General features: G+C 35.7%; 1 protein-coding gene across 1 annotated transcript in view; it reads right to left on the bottom strand.

The window, feature by feature from the left end:
- atad2b (ATPase family AAA domain containing 2B) overlaps positions 1-16,630 on the bottom strand; it is a 114,741-nt gene that overhangs the window by 23,403 nt on the left and 74,708 nt on the right.

Below are 16,630 nucleotides of genomic sequence, written 5' to 3'. Positions count from 1 at the left end.
TAAATGAATTAAAAAAAACAATCATAATAATTATTCATAAAATAAATAACATCCAAAAATAAAATAAAATAAAATAAATAAAAGACACACAACATTAATAGTAAAATTAAAAATAGTAACTGTTTCTACACACTGAAATTCATAAAATCTAACAAAAAAAAAATGCAAAATTACTTATAAAATAAATAACATCCAAAAAATAAAATAAAATAAAAAAATTAAATTAAATTAAATTAAATTAAAATTAAATAAAGAGACAGACAAACAAAAAGCCACATAACTGTTTTTTGAATTGCAAAATAAATAAGCAAACTGATAATAAATCCAAAAAGAATAAAAAAGAGGTACTGTTTCTACATACCAAAATTCATAAAATCTAAAAAAAAATAAATAAATAAAAAAAAAACAGAAATGTGCATAATAATTATTTATAGAATAAATAACATCCAAATAAAATAAAATAAAAAAATCTAAAATAAAATAAGATAGGTGGCTTCAAAAATACCAGACAAACGTAAAGCTACAACCTAAAACGCATTTTGACGCATTCTTTAAAAATGTTTTCTAATCTAAGACTTGCAGTATTATACTCAAAAAGACTCAAAATGTGAGATTCAACTTCAACTTATAGAGTACAGTACGTACGGAAACACTTGAAAGCTTTCAAGCTGTGCATGGTCTTGCATTTTAATAACTTACATTCACCTCGCAATTCTCGCTCCCTAATTACATGCAAAACCCCTGTCAAAATCACGGGTGTTGGAAGCGGGTCTAACCGTTCATTAGACATGACTGACTGCATGATGAACTTCTCACCCTCATGTCTCATAGTCACTCAGATGACAACGAGAGAGAGGGGAAAGAGAGAAAAAAAGAGGGTTGTCGTGATTGTCACCGGGGAGCTTATGCCGAGCGCTCCAGAAGCACGGTGAAAAAAATAGACAGAGGCGGGTGGGCCAATCTGTTAGCACTACACGACACCTGTCCACTGTGTAATTGGTCGGAGAGAGAGAGAGAGAGAGAGAGAGAGAGAGGGAGAGAGAGAGAGAGAGAGAGAGAGAGAGAGAGAAAGGGGGGTCTGGAAAAAAAAAAAAAAAAAAAAACAGAGGGGGAGCATTGCTCGGCACGCAGGAGGCCATGCTTAAAGTCGTAATTGAAAACAATGGACGGCGGCCCAGATGTGCGCCATATATCAGAGCCCAAAAGGATTGGGCTAATTTTCCTCCACCGGCTGCTGGTGTTTCCTATTGGGCTTTCAGTGACTGAGTAGTCACACTCCACTCACAATAATGGATTCCCACAACACCCCTCCTATTGTAAATACAATAGTTTTTTTTTTTTTTTTTTAATCTGAGAGGTTGATTGCGAAACATTTGGTGCTCCCTTCGGATTTAATCAGAATGATCGAGTGAGGTGTGGGAGAGAGAGGGAACAAGCGAGTGGATGAGAGAAAAGGGAGGACCTTGGATATTGCCAACATATGGACGGAGAGAGAAGCAAGAGGGGAGCATAAGCGAAAAATAGGGGGAGAAAAAAGCTTTTCCATTTACAAAAATGTAGTAAAAACGTCAGGGTGAAGAGGCTAAAGGTCTGATGCTGTAAAACTTTAACAGGCTTCATTCCACACGTTCCTCTGCTGGATTCTCAGCACTGGCCTTGGGTAACAGGTCTGGAGTTCAACTGTTGGCCTTTTACAGTCTGTACCTTTTGCTGTGAATGCAGTCTAAGACCCTTTACTGGAGGACACGTCTGGAGTTGCTACGCAGATTTAACTAAACCTTTTAAACTGATAAAAATAACATTAAAACCACTGATCATGATAAATCTTGTGCTTCTTTTCCTTTTTGCGTGATAGAAAAAGCAATTTGTGCAGTGTGAATGACACTTGTATCAGAACATATGTTCTACTTTGATGGGTCTGTTATCACTCACATGATTGGCTTTGATTAAAAATTCCTAGTCCAACTTCAAGTGACTGACATATAACAAAACTCACCTAACATTTTAGATTAAAAGTGCCTAACATAACATACAACAAAGTGGCTAACCTAACTTAACTTACTGTACATAAACTAATCAAACAATTTAGATTAAAAGCGAATAACACTAAACTATGTTCTTAAAGCCTAACGTAACCTATTATAACAGATTAACAGCACAATATAAAACAGTGGCTAACCTATCAACATAAAACAGTGACTAACCTAATATAACAAAATACTAACCTAACTACCTAACATTACATTAAATGACTAACATAACACAAAGTGAAAAACCTAACAAACTAACCTAACCTAATGTAACATATAAGTTACACTAACCAAACAAATTAACATAGGATGACTAACATAACTAAGTGGCTGACCGAACAAAGAATAACTAACAAAGTAACTAATCTAATAATCTAACCTAAAAAATAATGACTAACATAATACATCAAAGTGACTAACCTAACATCCTAACCTAAAATATGACTAACATAAAGTGATTAACCTAACATAGGATGACTAACATAACTGACTAGCCCAATAAAGAATAGCTAACACAACATAGAGCAAAGTAACAAACCTAATAAATAACCTAAAAAATGACTAACATAACACAGTGACTAACCTAACAACCCAACCTAACATTGGATAAAGTGACTAACCTAACATAAACTAACCTAGTGACTAACCTAACAAAAATAACTAACATTACACAAAACAAACCGACTAACCTAACAACCTAACCTAATATAGCATAAAGTGAATAACATAAAACCTAACCACACATAACATAAACAAACATAAACTAACCAAACATAGCATAAAGTCACTATCCTAACAACCTAGCCTCACATAACATAACCTAACATAAACTAACCTAGTGACTAACCTAACAAAAATAACTAACATAACAAAAAACTGACTAACCTAACAACCTAACCTAATATAGCATGAAGTGACTAACCTAACAACCTAATCACACATAACATAAACAAACATAAACTAACCTAACATAGCATAAAGTCACTATCCTAACAACCTAGCCTCACATAACATAACATAAACTGACCTAGTGATTAACCTAACAAAAGTTTATGTTTGTTTATGCTATGTGTGGTTAGGTTTTAGGTTAGTCACTTTATGCTATATTAGGTTAGGTTGTTACGTTAGTCAGTTATAGTTATAACATAACATAAACCTAAACCTAACCTAAAACCTAACCACACATAGCATAAACAAACATAAACTAACCCAACATTGCATAAAAACCTGACTAACCTAACAAACTAACCTAATGTAGCATAAAGTGACTAACCTAACCAGACATAACATAAATGAACATAAACTAACCTAACATAGCGTAAAGTGACTAACCTAACAACCTAACCTAATATAGCATAAAGTGGCCAACCTAAAACCTAATCATACATAACATAAACAAACATAAACTAACCTAACATAGCATAAAGTGACTAACCTAACAACCTAGCCTCACACAACAAAACCTAACATAAACTAACCTAACAAAAGTAACTAACATAACATAAAATAAATTGACTAACCTAACAACCTAACCTACCCTGACAAAGTGACTAAACCAACAACTCTACCTAACAAGGAATGACTAATATAGCATGTAAAATAGCATAAGTCATGTTACATAACATGACATGTTAGTCACTTTTTATGTTATCTGTCATTATATATTAGATTTGATTATAGTAGGTTAGTCACTTTGTTTTATGGTATGTACAGTATGTCACTTAACAATAGGTGAGTCATAACATAATATAACATAACACAAAGTGACTAACATTACACAGCGTGTGTAAGCTATGTTATGAAAACACACAGTGTGAGTCAAATTTTCTGCCTTGATAAATATCAATTCTTAATCATAGGGTTTTGGGGTACATAGAGAGAAAAGGTTATGAATACAAGAGAAATCTGTAAAAACGTTAATTTTGTAATTTGGTTCATCAACACTAATTGTGCAGAAATTTCACACTGGACCTTTTGAATATGAACTTTAATCAACTGAAATAACAAGACAGCATAAGCTTCATCACGTGACATTCTAGAGCGCATACACCACCCACTGAGACGCTAGCCATGTTTTAAACCAGTTGTGTCCATCAAGGCATATGCATTTATGTAACAGGACATAAAAAGCAACCAAGTTTAATAAAACAATGAATTCAGACTGTTGCATATTAACATATGTAGGTGAGATGCAATTCAGCAACAGCAACATCATCAGTCCAGACTGACATACATGTACATGACAACTGACTGTGAATACAAATGAGCAGCAAATGAAGCAGAACTGATGAGCCCCAATTTATTAGGATTTAGCAAGCGGATGGTACAAAGGTGCACGTAGCAATTTACACAAAAGGTCATTTCTTTTTTGCTTGCTATTTTGCTTTTTCCTTTGTGACCACACAAGACCTAATTTGACATTTCGGCCAAATCACAGTACACAATAGCCATGACTGGCTCTAAAGAGACCCATGCGGTGCATCAGGCCCTAATGATGCGTAATTAAGTCCACAAAGGCTCCGGGTGTTTGTGTGTGTTCAACCAGAATACTGGCTTTATGATTGAACAGCACTACAAAGGAACTGGAGAACGCCAGGCTGCTTAGACTGATTGATAGGGGAAAATAGAAAACTTGTACTGCTGGAGGACATATTGATGTGTCCAGATTGCATCTGCCGCAAAACGCTGACAACAGCGTGATTGAGGCCAGATCATCGTCAAAAGCTGCATTAAAACGAGTAAAGAGCTCCAAAATGGTTACACTGCAAACATTTATGTAAGCCTACCTTAAAAACAAAGAAGAAGAAAAAAGCGAAATAAATAAATAATAATAAAACAGCAGCAATGACTGTCAGTACTTTGCCCTCTGGTTTTGAAATCAGATTCACGATAAAGCCCAAGGCAGATGATTTCCAGCGCTGTAAAAGTCAAAGCTTGACAATAAGTCAAAACATCGGCTGTGGCCTCCAGGACTGTGTATCGTAACCCCCGGGTTTCACCGTTAGGAAAAACCGCAATGGAATATGGGTATCTGCATTATTAAAACTTCAGTCAAAGTCATAAAATCCCAGCTTATCTGCTTCTGATATATTCCTCACCTCAGCGTAACACTGTGTTTTGTGTCGGCCAGGTAGATAGAAAACTAGCTTGAGGATTATGATAAAGTTACAGCCTTTAATGTTTAAGCCTTGAAATGCTTTTTGTTTGTTTCTCTCTCTCTCATGCCAGCTGAGGTTTGTAATCGATGGGGTGTCTAGCGGCATTATTCTAGACAGGTGGACGTGTTTCTTTGTTGCTAAAGCAACAAAGCATAATTGATGTGAATAAACAAGTGAAAATATTCACAAATAAATTCTCTGCACTAAAACTATTCAGGCAGAGAGAAGCTGAAGTTTTGATAGAATCAAATCACAGTCCAATCATAATAAATCTAAAATTACGAAAATAAAATAAAACAAAACACAAAACAAAACAAAACAAAACAAAACAAAACAAAACAAAATAAAACAAAATAAAATAAAATAAAATAAAATAAAATAAAATAAAATAAAATAAAATAAAATAAAATAAAATAAAATAAAAATAGTACATTATTTAAAAAAAATTAACTTATATGGTTGTGGGCTAGGATTTTATAAATAAATACTGGGGCAGTGGTTGGTATAAGGTAATAATGCAATGGTAGATCTCATGAGAGATGGGACAGTGGCTACGTAAGTGTCTCTATATATCAGAAGTTTGCGGTTAACAAAGGTTAAAAGAAAGAAATAATAATTTGAAAAGAAAAAAAACAACAACAACAAAAGACAAATTAAAAGCCACATTAAAAGCCACTCAACTCCTTTTTTAATTTACAACATAAACAATTAAAAATAAACAACACAATCCAAAAATAAAATAAAATAAAATAATCTGAAAATAGTACATTATTTAAAAGAATTATATTATATGGTTGTGGGTTAGGATTTTATAAATAAATATAAGGGTTTGCTTCAAACTTATGCACCTCTACTGTGAAAATACAAGACTACATAAACTAGACTTTTATAAAATAAAGGTTAAAATAAAAAAAATAATTTGAAAAGAAAAAAAACAAAACAAAACAGAAATTAAAAGCCACACAACTCCTTTTTTTAATTTACAAAATAACCAATTCAAAATAAACAATACGGTCCAAAAATGAAATAATAAAATAAAATAAAAAATTTAGCATATGAAAAGCATATGACATTTGGATAAGAATTTTATAAAGAAATATAAAGGGCTGCTTTAATCTTCTGTGTCTTCACTGTGAAAATAAAAGACTGCCAAATTAAAGGTTAAAATAAAAATAAAAATAACTTGAAAACAAAGAAAAAAGCTAACAAATCTAACATACATAAACTAAAAGCCTCTCAACTCTCGTTTTGATTTATAAAATAAATAACACAGTCCAAAATAAAATAATACAATAATACATTAAAATAAAATGTATTATTGAATCTGAATATTGTACATTGCACTATATGGTTTTGGACAGGGATCAATCTCATGCACATCTACTGAAAATATAAGAGTGCTAGAATAAAGGCCCCCCAAAAAATAATAAAACATGTATTTCATGTAAAAATTCCAGACTTGAGTTCAGCTGGCCAGAATAACTCAGCTAGATGTTCTAGTTCTAGACAGGGTTATTTTAAAGTCTGGAGGTCAGCTGAGGCGGCGCAGGTCACGGCCATACTGGGGGATGCTGCGCTGGATGGCAAAGAAGCTTCTGTCATTCACATGCGGATGGATGGATCTTAACTACAGCAACTCCTTAAGAAAAAAAAAACAGGCGAGAAAAAAAACACAAGCGAAAAGGATGGAGAGAAAAAGCTCGCCAGGGAGAATTTCCTGCAAGCTTTTCACAGCCTTGCTGTTTGTGAATGGTAGGGGTGTTGTTCCAAAGCCCAGAATAAACCGAACAGCACAGGAACCATATTTCAGGAAACGGAGAGATATAAGTGTGCGAAAAAGAAAGCGAGCGACTGACAATAATGAAAAGGAGAAAAAGAGAGCCGGGGGAGATGAAAAAACAAACAGTTTGCAGGATAGTGTAAGTTTGCGTACGTGTTTATGTTCCTTAATGTAACCCCTAAAATATCAGAGGCAGCGCTTTTTCATCATCACTGCGTGTCTGCTATATAGATTTCATTTATAAATGTCACCTTTCTACACATAATGATTACTCATGGCTCAGCTCTCCCGGCCACATACAGGCGACCTTTACGGTTATTTCAGGGGAAATGAAAATATTTTTAAAAAGTAACTTTTACACAAACATCAACCAGAACAAACGTGAAGACATTCCCCAATTGGTCAGAGTAAGCAAGCGCAGGCCATGTCTTAACATGCACATCAACAACATTCACGAGATATGCATCTATCCATCCATTTGTCTATCCGTCCAGCCATATATCTATGCATCTTTCAATCCGTCCATGCATCCATCGTTCCCTCTATCCTTCCATCCGTCCATGCATTCATCCAACCTTCCATCTTTCTATGCGTCGATGCATCCATCCATCCATCCATACATGTATCTGTCAATGCATCTATCCATTGTCCCCTCTATTTATCCTTCCATTCGTCCATACATTCATTTATCCATCCATCCATGCATCCATCTATCATCCATCCATCGATGCATCCATCCATTGTCCAATCTACCTATTCTTCCATCTATGCATCCATTTATCCATCCATGCATCCTTGCATCCATCCTTCTATCCGATGCATTCCATTCATTCATCCATCCATCCATCTTTCTATCCATCGATGCATCCATCCATCATCCCTTCTACCTATCCTTCTATCTGTCCATGCATCCATCCATACATCCATCTATCCATGCATCCGTTAAGCCATCCATCCATGCATCCATCCATCTACCTCCTATCTGTCGATGCATATATCCATCTTCCCCTCTACCTATCCTTCATCTGTCCATACATCCATCCATCCATCCTTCTATCCGTCGATTCATCCATCCATCATCCCTTCTACCTATCCTTCTATCGGTCCATGCATCCATCCATCCACGCATTTATCCATCCTTCTATCATCTTTCTATCCATCCATCCATTCATCCTAGCATCTATCCATTCATTCTATCAGTTCATGCATCCATCCATCATCCCCTCCATCTATCCTTCCATTCATTTATCGTCCATCCAGGCATCTATCCAACCATAAACTATATTCTACTTCTGACTCTCACTTTGCGTCTCAGTAACACTCATAACAGCCTTTATTGGATAAAAATAGAAAAAAATACTTCTCTCTAAAGAACTTTGAAGTAAACATATGCAACTCCATGTTTTTCCTCCACTATAAAGAGCTTCTTTGTCTCTCAGTAGATGCTTAAGAATTCCTGAATTAAGAAATTACTAATCACAGATTTTTATGATAATTTAATAATTTATAATAAAATCTAATGATTTACAATTATAGGTCCCCTGCATGTTAACACGCCACCCTGCAGTTTTCTGTACAATAAACATTTTCTGTAAAATAAAATGTAGCCAAATAATAATAACAATAATATTAATAATATTAATAAGAATTGATTATAAACACCTCCAAGGAGACAGAGGCACTAACAACAAAGCCTAAGGTTTAATTCTTTTATCTTATTGGTATATTTTAGGAGCCTATTTAATAATGCATGCAGCTATCGCTTGTAGCCACTGGTAAATGGTCCTATAGTCAGTGATATTTTTATAGCAATGAATACCAGAAAATATTGTGATATGGTTTTATGTCCTTATCGCCCATCCCTACCATCTACCTGTACATGCATCCATTTATCAGTCCATGCATATATCATTCCATCCATATATCCACCTATCCATCCTGTCTGTCGACCTACAATTCATTCATTCAAACAAAACATCACATCAGTAGCTAAATAGTAGGGGTGTGACGAGACACTTATCCCACGAGACGAGACGAGACACGAGACTGGGTTCACGAGAACGAGACGAGATTTTTATACTTTTCTTAAGAAATCCTCAATGATGAAATATATAGGGAAAATAGTATTTTATTCAACTGAAAAAGACATTTTGAACTTTATAAAAATAAACTTCCATTTTAATGAATTATATTCAGTAAAAAAACAACATTTAAACAAGAGCTTCACGATTCTGGAAGAATCTGAGAATCCCAGTTGTTTTTAATAAATTGGAGACCATGATTCTCTCACAATTCTGGAGAAAAAAAAGATCAGAAAACTAAACAAAATAACATTCAGGAATAAGATTTGCGTGGGTGTTTGAATCGAGATCTCGATATTTTAAAGATTAATCGTGCAACTCTAAAGTAAACACTGCAAAATGTTTTATAAGGATATTGCCACGAGACACATCGGATCTCGCGAGATCTCGTCACATCCCTACTAAATAGTAAGCAGCTAAACAAAGGATAGAAAAAAAAAAGATATAAAATCATGCTCCATCCACCTATTAAAACAGAACATCTATATTTTCTATAAATAATTCAGTTACTCTAATTAATTTTAATTAGCTCTTGGGGATCTCAAAATAAGAAAGTTGCAAACACATCCCAGGAATTCATAGATGTCCCTTTCGCCATTAAAGAAAAAGCGAGAGAGGGGTCAGGGGTCAGCAGTGTGCAAGTGTCAAGTGGATACCGTGGTCATTACCCAAGAGGAGCTCAGTGCAGGGCAGGAAAAAGTTGTCATTCCCCAGTCTTTCCACTTTTAAATAATGCATGGGAATTGTTGAAGCATGAACACACAGTCCCAGACGGTTGATATAAAAGTGTGTGTTTTGTGTGTGTGTGTGTGTGTGTATGAGGAGGAAATGCTCTTCTTGGAATAGCTCAGCACTTTGTAATAATTAAAACTGCCACCGCATGCATATTTCATGCGGCGCCAAGAATATTTAGCCGCACACCCCCCACCACTACCTGCCAAAACACCACCTTATCTCACATTTATTAAACTGCACGATAGCACGCAAACAATACAGCAGTCACTTTTAGGTCTGCCTTGTAGGGACACCTTTTTCCATGATTACTCCCATGATGCAACTGTGTGAAAACATTGCTCGCCAGTCTAATATAATGAGCAGGGGAAAGTAATGGATGGAAAAACAAAGGTTGAAAATGACTTCTTACCAGACTATGCTGAAAAAAAAAAACGAACGTGAAGATTCACTCTAAAGGGCAACATAATTTTCCATAAGATCTTAGCATTTAAAAGGGAATTTAAAAGGGATTTCTCTTGTTTTTCAATACTATTTACTTAAAAAATGGCACTGAGCAGTCCATAAGTACTTGAATTGGGATGCACCTAGTGATTTTACTCCTTCCCTACAGAGCACTGGACAAGATGTGGATATATTTTTGCTGCAATAACCTTGACTAACATAAGCGGACATCTGGGAATAAAAAAAAAAAAACAGTGCTGCAAATGGTTCAATGCGGTTCTTTTAAATCTAGGAAGGTCCATTCTTCTGTTGGAGCAGCTCATTATTCCAATAGTTCATTGCGAAACATGTGGCCTTACAATGACACTAATTCCTAGAGTTACTTAAAATTCCTGCATAGCTGTGTAGGTGTGCCACGCTGTGAATGTTATTAAACGTTTAATAGCGAGCAAGAGAAAGCCGTGAATCGGATCTCAGGTAAATGAGCTCAACAGAGGAGAACGAAGGAGAGCCGGCAAACGGCTGAGCTCCATACTGCAGAACGGCTCACGCTCCCGCTTTAGGACACCTGCCAAGACACGCCGAGTCCGAGTTTGACTAGGACCATTATTCAGGCGGGGACATATCCATTTGCTGGTTATTTGCCGGTGCAAACCTGTCTGAGGCAAAATTATAAAGCTAAACAAAGTTATTGATTTCAAATACTGCCTCTAAACACTCAAGCACAAAAACGACAAAAAGGCAGACCTAGTGGTAAGAGCTTGTGCTTCCTACAAATCGCTTGACATGGATTATTTTATAATGACCACGTGTTATTGAAGGCTTAAGCAACCTGAAATTACTGAATACTAAATACACTGAATATTAAATCCATTTAAGTGACCTTGGAGACTTTTAAAATGTTAAATGTGCCATATAAAATATAAATTAAACTGCAAATGCCATTTAGGATACAATGAGTTTTGGACTGCAGGATCGTTTGCTCTGTTCCAAATAGATTTAGCTTCAATATAGTTACAGCTACTTAACTACTTATAGTTATAGCTACTTAAATGCTGCTGACAATAATAATTATAATAAATAAATAAAGAATGGAAAGAAAAACGCACTTTTACCTTAATGTTAAAAAATAAATCAATAAATAATTCATAACTTTAAAAAATGTTAAAAATGTAAATAATAATAATAATAATAATAAAATAAAAAATAAAACACTGAAATAAATCAGGTCAAAGAGTAAAGGAAAAGGGAAAACAGAAAAAAGGGTAACTATGTAAATGTAAACAGTAATGCTAATGTAAAACAAATTAAAATTAAATAAATAACCTGAATAAAAACCTAAAAACTATAAAACACTGAAATAAAGAAAGAAAAGAAAAGAAGACAAGAAAAGAAAAGAAAAGAAAAGAACAGAAGAGAAACAAAATGCAGTGTTAGCTTAATAAACAAATGTTAAAAATGCAAAAAGAAAATAATAAATAAATAAACTTCAAAACACTGAAGTAAACCAACAATCAAAGAGTGAAGGAAAAGTAAGATTTTGATTAGCTGGTTCAGGTGTGTTTAATTGGGGTTGAAGCTAAATTCTGCAGCCCTCCAAGAGAGAGATTGGACACCCCTGCTTTAACTAAAATATGTAACATATAATATGATGCGTAGGAAAACTGTTCTAAATCTTACATATCAGCATTTCATGAGGTCTCACTTCATTTAGGATGCTGCTTCATTTAGGAACTGGGACCTGGGGCTGGAGACTTGCTTAATTTAGATGAATATTTATGAATGTTTATGAACTAGACGAAATACTTGTCCATTTCATTTCAAATGCATTGTACTTGGAGAGAGATGCCACCCACATGCCCTTCTGATTGGTTGTGACATCTGATTGATTTAGCCACGGACATTTTGCACCTGATTGTGTCGCTCAGGTTACGTGGTGACGTGGTGTCAGAATACAGCCACCTACGTAGACTTCTCTCTGTATTTTGACGCAAAGACAATGTTATATAAAACTACCCATTAGCACGATATGTCAGGTGTAAGGTGAGAAATCAAGAGGTTAGAGAAGACGACGTGAGAATGAGAAAGAGAGCGACACGGTCAGGGTCGCGTTTGCGAGAGGACACAGTTAGTCACTCTGGCCTTTGTCATGCAGTGTGGGTGCTTAATGAGGCCTGCGGATCGATCAATGATTCAGTCTACGCCTGTGGAAATAAAGTAGATCAGTCAAAAGCTTCCTTTGCCCACTGTGAGGAGCAACACACGGGCATGCCAGGGGTAATTCATCTCTCCACCGTGAGCGTGCTACGGTGGAGTTTTCCAGGAAACGCCCACGGATGAGCATTAAATGTGGATGCGCACGTTTGATGGTGGCAATGCATGTTGTGACAGCTTTGAAATATAGATCTCCCAAAAATAGGTACAACTTCAAACCACTTTACATAGAAGAGCCGCATCTCTTATGGATGAAACGACTATCGGATGCGCTAGCGAATGACTCATTGGCTCTCGGAGCAGGAAATGAAATCACCAATGTTATAACGAGCTGCCTGCTTAGTCTGAAGGTCCAGCAAGCGCTGGTGTCATGACAGCAAAGGTCAGTCCATCCCTCAGAACTGGACGAGAGTCAAAATGATGAGGGAGATTTTTGGCGCCTTATCAGTGTGGCGTCTGCCAAGCCAAACGGTGTGGAAAAAGCAGCTCTCGGTGAAAGCTTTTCAGATTTTGTAAAGCACATAAAGTGCGATAGCGTCCGTCCACTTCTGCAACGGCTTCTGAAATCATGTTTTCCCATTCATTTTTTAAAGAAGGTTGTAAGCCATGAATCAAACCAATCAGCTACAGACTGGGTTAGTACAGAAACTGCAAAATGAAATTCCAGGACATTCAAAGACTTTTCAAGCACTACTTTTTTGTTTTTTGAGGACTAAAATCTCACTTCTCAAACAAATTCATGATCTTTCAAATATTAATAAATAAACTAATAAAACAAAATGGTACAAATAAAGTGCAGCACATGCAAAGCATGCAATGACTGGCAACTTTAACATTTGAAAGGATACTATAGCTAAGATATCGCTTTCCTTGTACAAAGTGATTGTTTTTTCACAAATATATGACCTGAAGAGTTTACACTTGGAAAATTATGAGCTATATCATGCTCATATCATGCTAGGGATGTGACAATATTCTTCGTTTATGAGATAAAACAAAATACAGATACTTGACTCATTAAAATGAGACTATTTTTAAGAAACGTTCAATGACAATATTTGTCTTTTAATCATAAAAGGCGAAACAATGCAGTTGTATTTTGAAATGTTTTAACTAATCTAGGGCCATAACTAACAATTATTTTGAATACTGACTAATCTAATATTTTTTAGTAGAAAAAAATTAATCTAAGTGGAAAAACAGGCTTTAGTGTGACTATATTTATATATAAACTAACAATGAGGCAATAATAATAGGTTCAAATAAAGTATCAAAACCAAGTAATTACATTAATTTTAAATACATGTAATATGCCTATACAGAATATAAACATAAGCAACTTAAGTACATTATGTATTATAACAAATACCTGCAGATGGTGCCAAAGGCCAGGTGATATTTCATTTTACAGCATGATTCAATGTTTAAATCCATTTAATTTTAATATTTGGCAACATGCGGCCTCAGAGCGAGGGTTTACATTTTTTATTTTGAAATTGCGATGCACAACAATTTACATGGGAATATATTGACGTATTCTCCTGTGTTGGCATCTAGTGAAATTCCTCACCGTTTTCCCAAATGAATGTTAAGCAACCCAAACTCTCAGACTATGCAGAGGAAGAGTTTGTCGAACAAACTTCCAAACGATAACAGTACAAGACAAAGCTCATCAGACTTTGTTTGCATTCCCAATTGCACGTGATTGGAAACCCAAACAAACAGCACATGCAATAAAAGACCGAACAATATAATGCAAGCACTATCAAAGGTTTCTACCATAAACTCAACATTATACTGATATTGTGAGACTGCTTTTCACCTCAAGGAGTATCATAGTTACGTTTAATATCTCGAGATGCTGTGCACTCCCGAAAGCTATATGAAATGACACTTTATTTATATCAGATGCACTGCATTGTTAATTTTCCATAAAAAGGTAGTTTTTAAACCGAAAACAAAAATTAACAATAATTTCATATTTACTGACTTTTAAAAATTCAAGTACTTTTAAAATACCTTTACAGAAAAAACTGCTATTTTCAAGGGTTTTCCAGGACTTCAATTTCAACGTCAAATTGAAGTACTTCAAGCATTTTAAGCGCTTCTACGAACCCCGAACACATCACAACACTAAAAACTTAAAGGTTCACCAAAAAAAGAAAATTCTGTCATTAATTACTCACCCTAATGTCGTTTCACACCTATAAGACCTTTGTTCATCTTCAGAACACAAATTAAGATATTTTTGAGGAAATCTGAGACTTTTTAAGTGATCTCCTTACTACCTTTCCGGGCCTTGAACGTGTCAGTTGCATTGCAGTCTATGCAGGGTCAGAAAGCTCTCGGATTTCATCAAAAATATCTTCATTTGTGTTTCTTCCGTGTTTGGAATGACATAAGGGTGAATAATTACTGACAGAATTTTCAGTTTTGGATGAACTATCCTTTAAGCAAAAAGGTATTCGGATAAAAACGCAAAGGTACTTAAACTGTGTACCAAATGGCTTTAATGAGGGAAAGAACTACAATCGTAAGCACTGCAAAAGACACAATCAAAAATATAAGCAATATTATAAAAATTCTGATTATACAGCGATGCATGTTGGGGAAAAAACCCTGCTGATTTGCAAAACTGTTTTTTTTTACTATGTTGAATATCAGTAAAAACTTTTCATCAAGCTCTTTTTTTTTTCTTCACAAAATAAGAAAAAAGATAGGTATACGTATACGTATGCATCAGCCTTAACGCACTTTTCAAAAATAACAAAAGCAGTCAAATGTCAAACGTTCAACTGACAAAAAGCTATGAATCATGTCTCTGTGGCATTTTCAGGGTTCTTCAGCTTGCAAGTGGATGTCAGAAGCAAAAATGCTACAAAATGCACATTTTGCAAGACGTCTTAGAGGCAAACAAGCACTAATACTGGACTAATATTAGAGCAGTGCTAAATTAATAAGAAACGAGTTTTGGATATCATGCAGCAAATATGATGCAAGGTGCTGTTATGTATATAAAAACTATTTTGCATTTGTAGCAAAATATGCTTTACACACAGAAATTTTAGAGCACATGGAGACTCAATTACATGAACTGCAGTGTCGCATAGGAGTGGTCTTCTGAGGCTGAATGTGATTATTTAAAAAATAAGCTAAAATAATGTCAACTGATGGCTTCAACAAAAGCACATACCATTGACTAACAACCTCTTAGTTTATAGGATGTGTTTCTAAAAGTTTATAAAGTGTTAAAAATCAATTCCCCTATGGAGAAAACGAATGGGATTTTGGCTTCCAGAACCCATCTGTTGTGCTCTACAGCTATTCCCCTTCTATCTTTACCAACCACTTTTGACATGGAAGAGCTGGCCAGTGGCCTACTGGGAAAAGAGTTTATTTATTGGACTTAGGCGCTCATGGAAAATGCTCTTCTGCCGATAAGGAAGGAAGCCACTTCCACTTTGATCAGATCTACTGTTAAGAGGCAAAAAAAAAAAAAAAAAAGTGGGAATGAAGTGCTTTTGGCGATAGAGTTTCGACTTCAGATATATCGTAATCACTTGGCTGGCCTGCTGGGGTTCGTCACCAACCGCTGCGCCGGATGCTTAGATTCCACGGTGAGGTTTATGTAGAACCGCATGATAGACCGGGCACATCGTCTACAGAGCTTGCTTTTAATGGACACCATTAGGAGGCCGTGAAATTCGGATTAATACCAAGCTGGGATTGTGATTACCTGAAGCCCAGGGAACGAGAACATTGAGTGCGAGAGATGCAGCGTCTGGTCTGAATGACGAGGCTTTGAATCTTTTATCCTGCTCTTTAGAGAAAGAAATCCATGGAAAGTGAAGGTAAACAAAAACAATACGACGGAAGAAACCACAGGTACCTGACGAAACTCGGACACCGGGATGGTTAAACTTTCCCTTGAGAAATTGGAGGTTCAAAAGCTCGACTTTGCTCTTGAGCTCAAGCGCAGTCAGATGCGATTACGTCCAACAGGGACTTGCCTTATTTTTGGGCCGTAAAACCGACAAAGGACTCAAACGGCGAGCAGAACGTCTGTCGGTTCACCTGAGACGAATGTCAACGGATCGGATCCGCTGCTCAGGATTTCAGTAGCAGCTGAAATTTTTATGGGCGGGATTTATGAATTAAACATCAAAACCATCGCAATCGAGGGTCAGGTCA

This window comes from Labeo rohita, chromosome 20 (genome assembly GCF_022985175.1).
Source record: "Labeo rohita strain BAU-BD-2019 chromosome 20, IGBB_LRoh.1.0, whole genome shotgun sequence".
NCBI classification, from domain to species: domain Eukaryota; kingdom Metazoa; phylum Chordata; class Actinopteri; order Cypriniformes; family Cyprinidae; genus Labeo; species Labeo rohita.
This window is presented reverse-complemented; position numbering and strand designations above follow the sequence as displayed.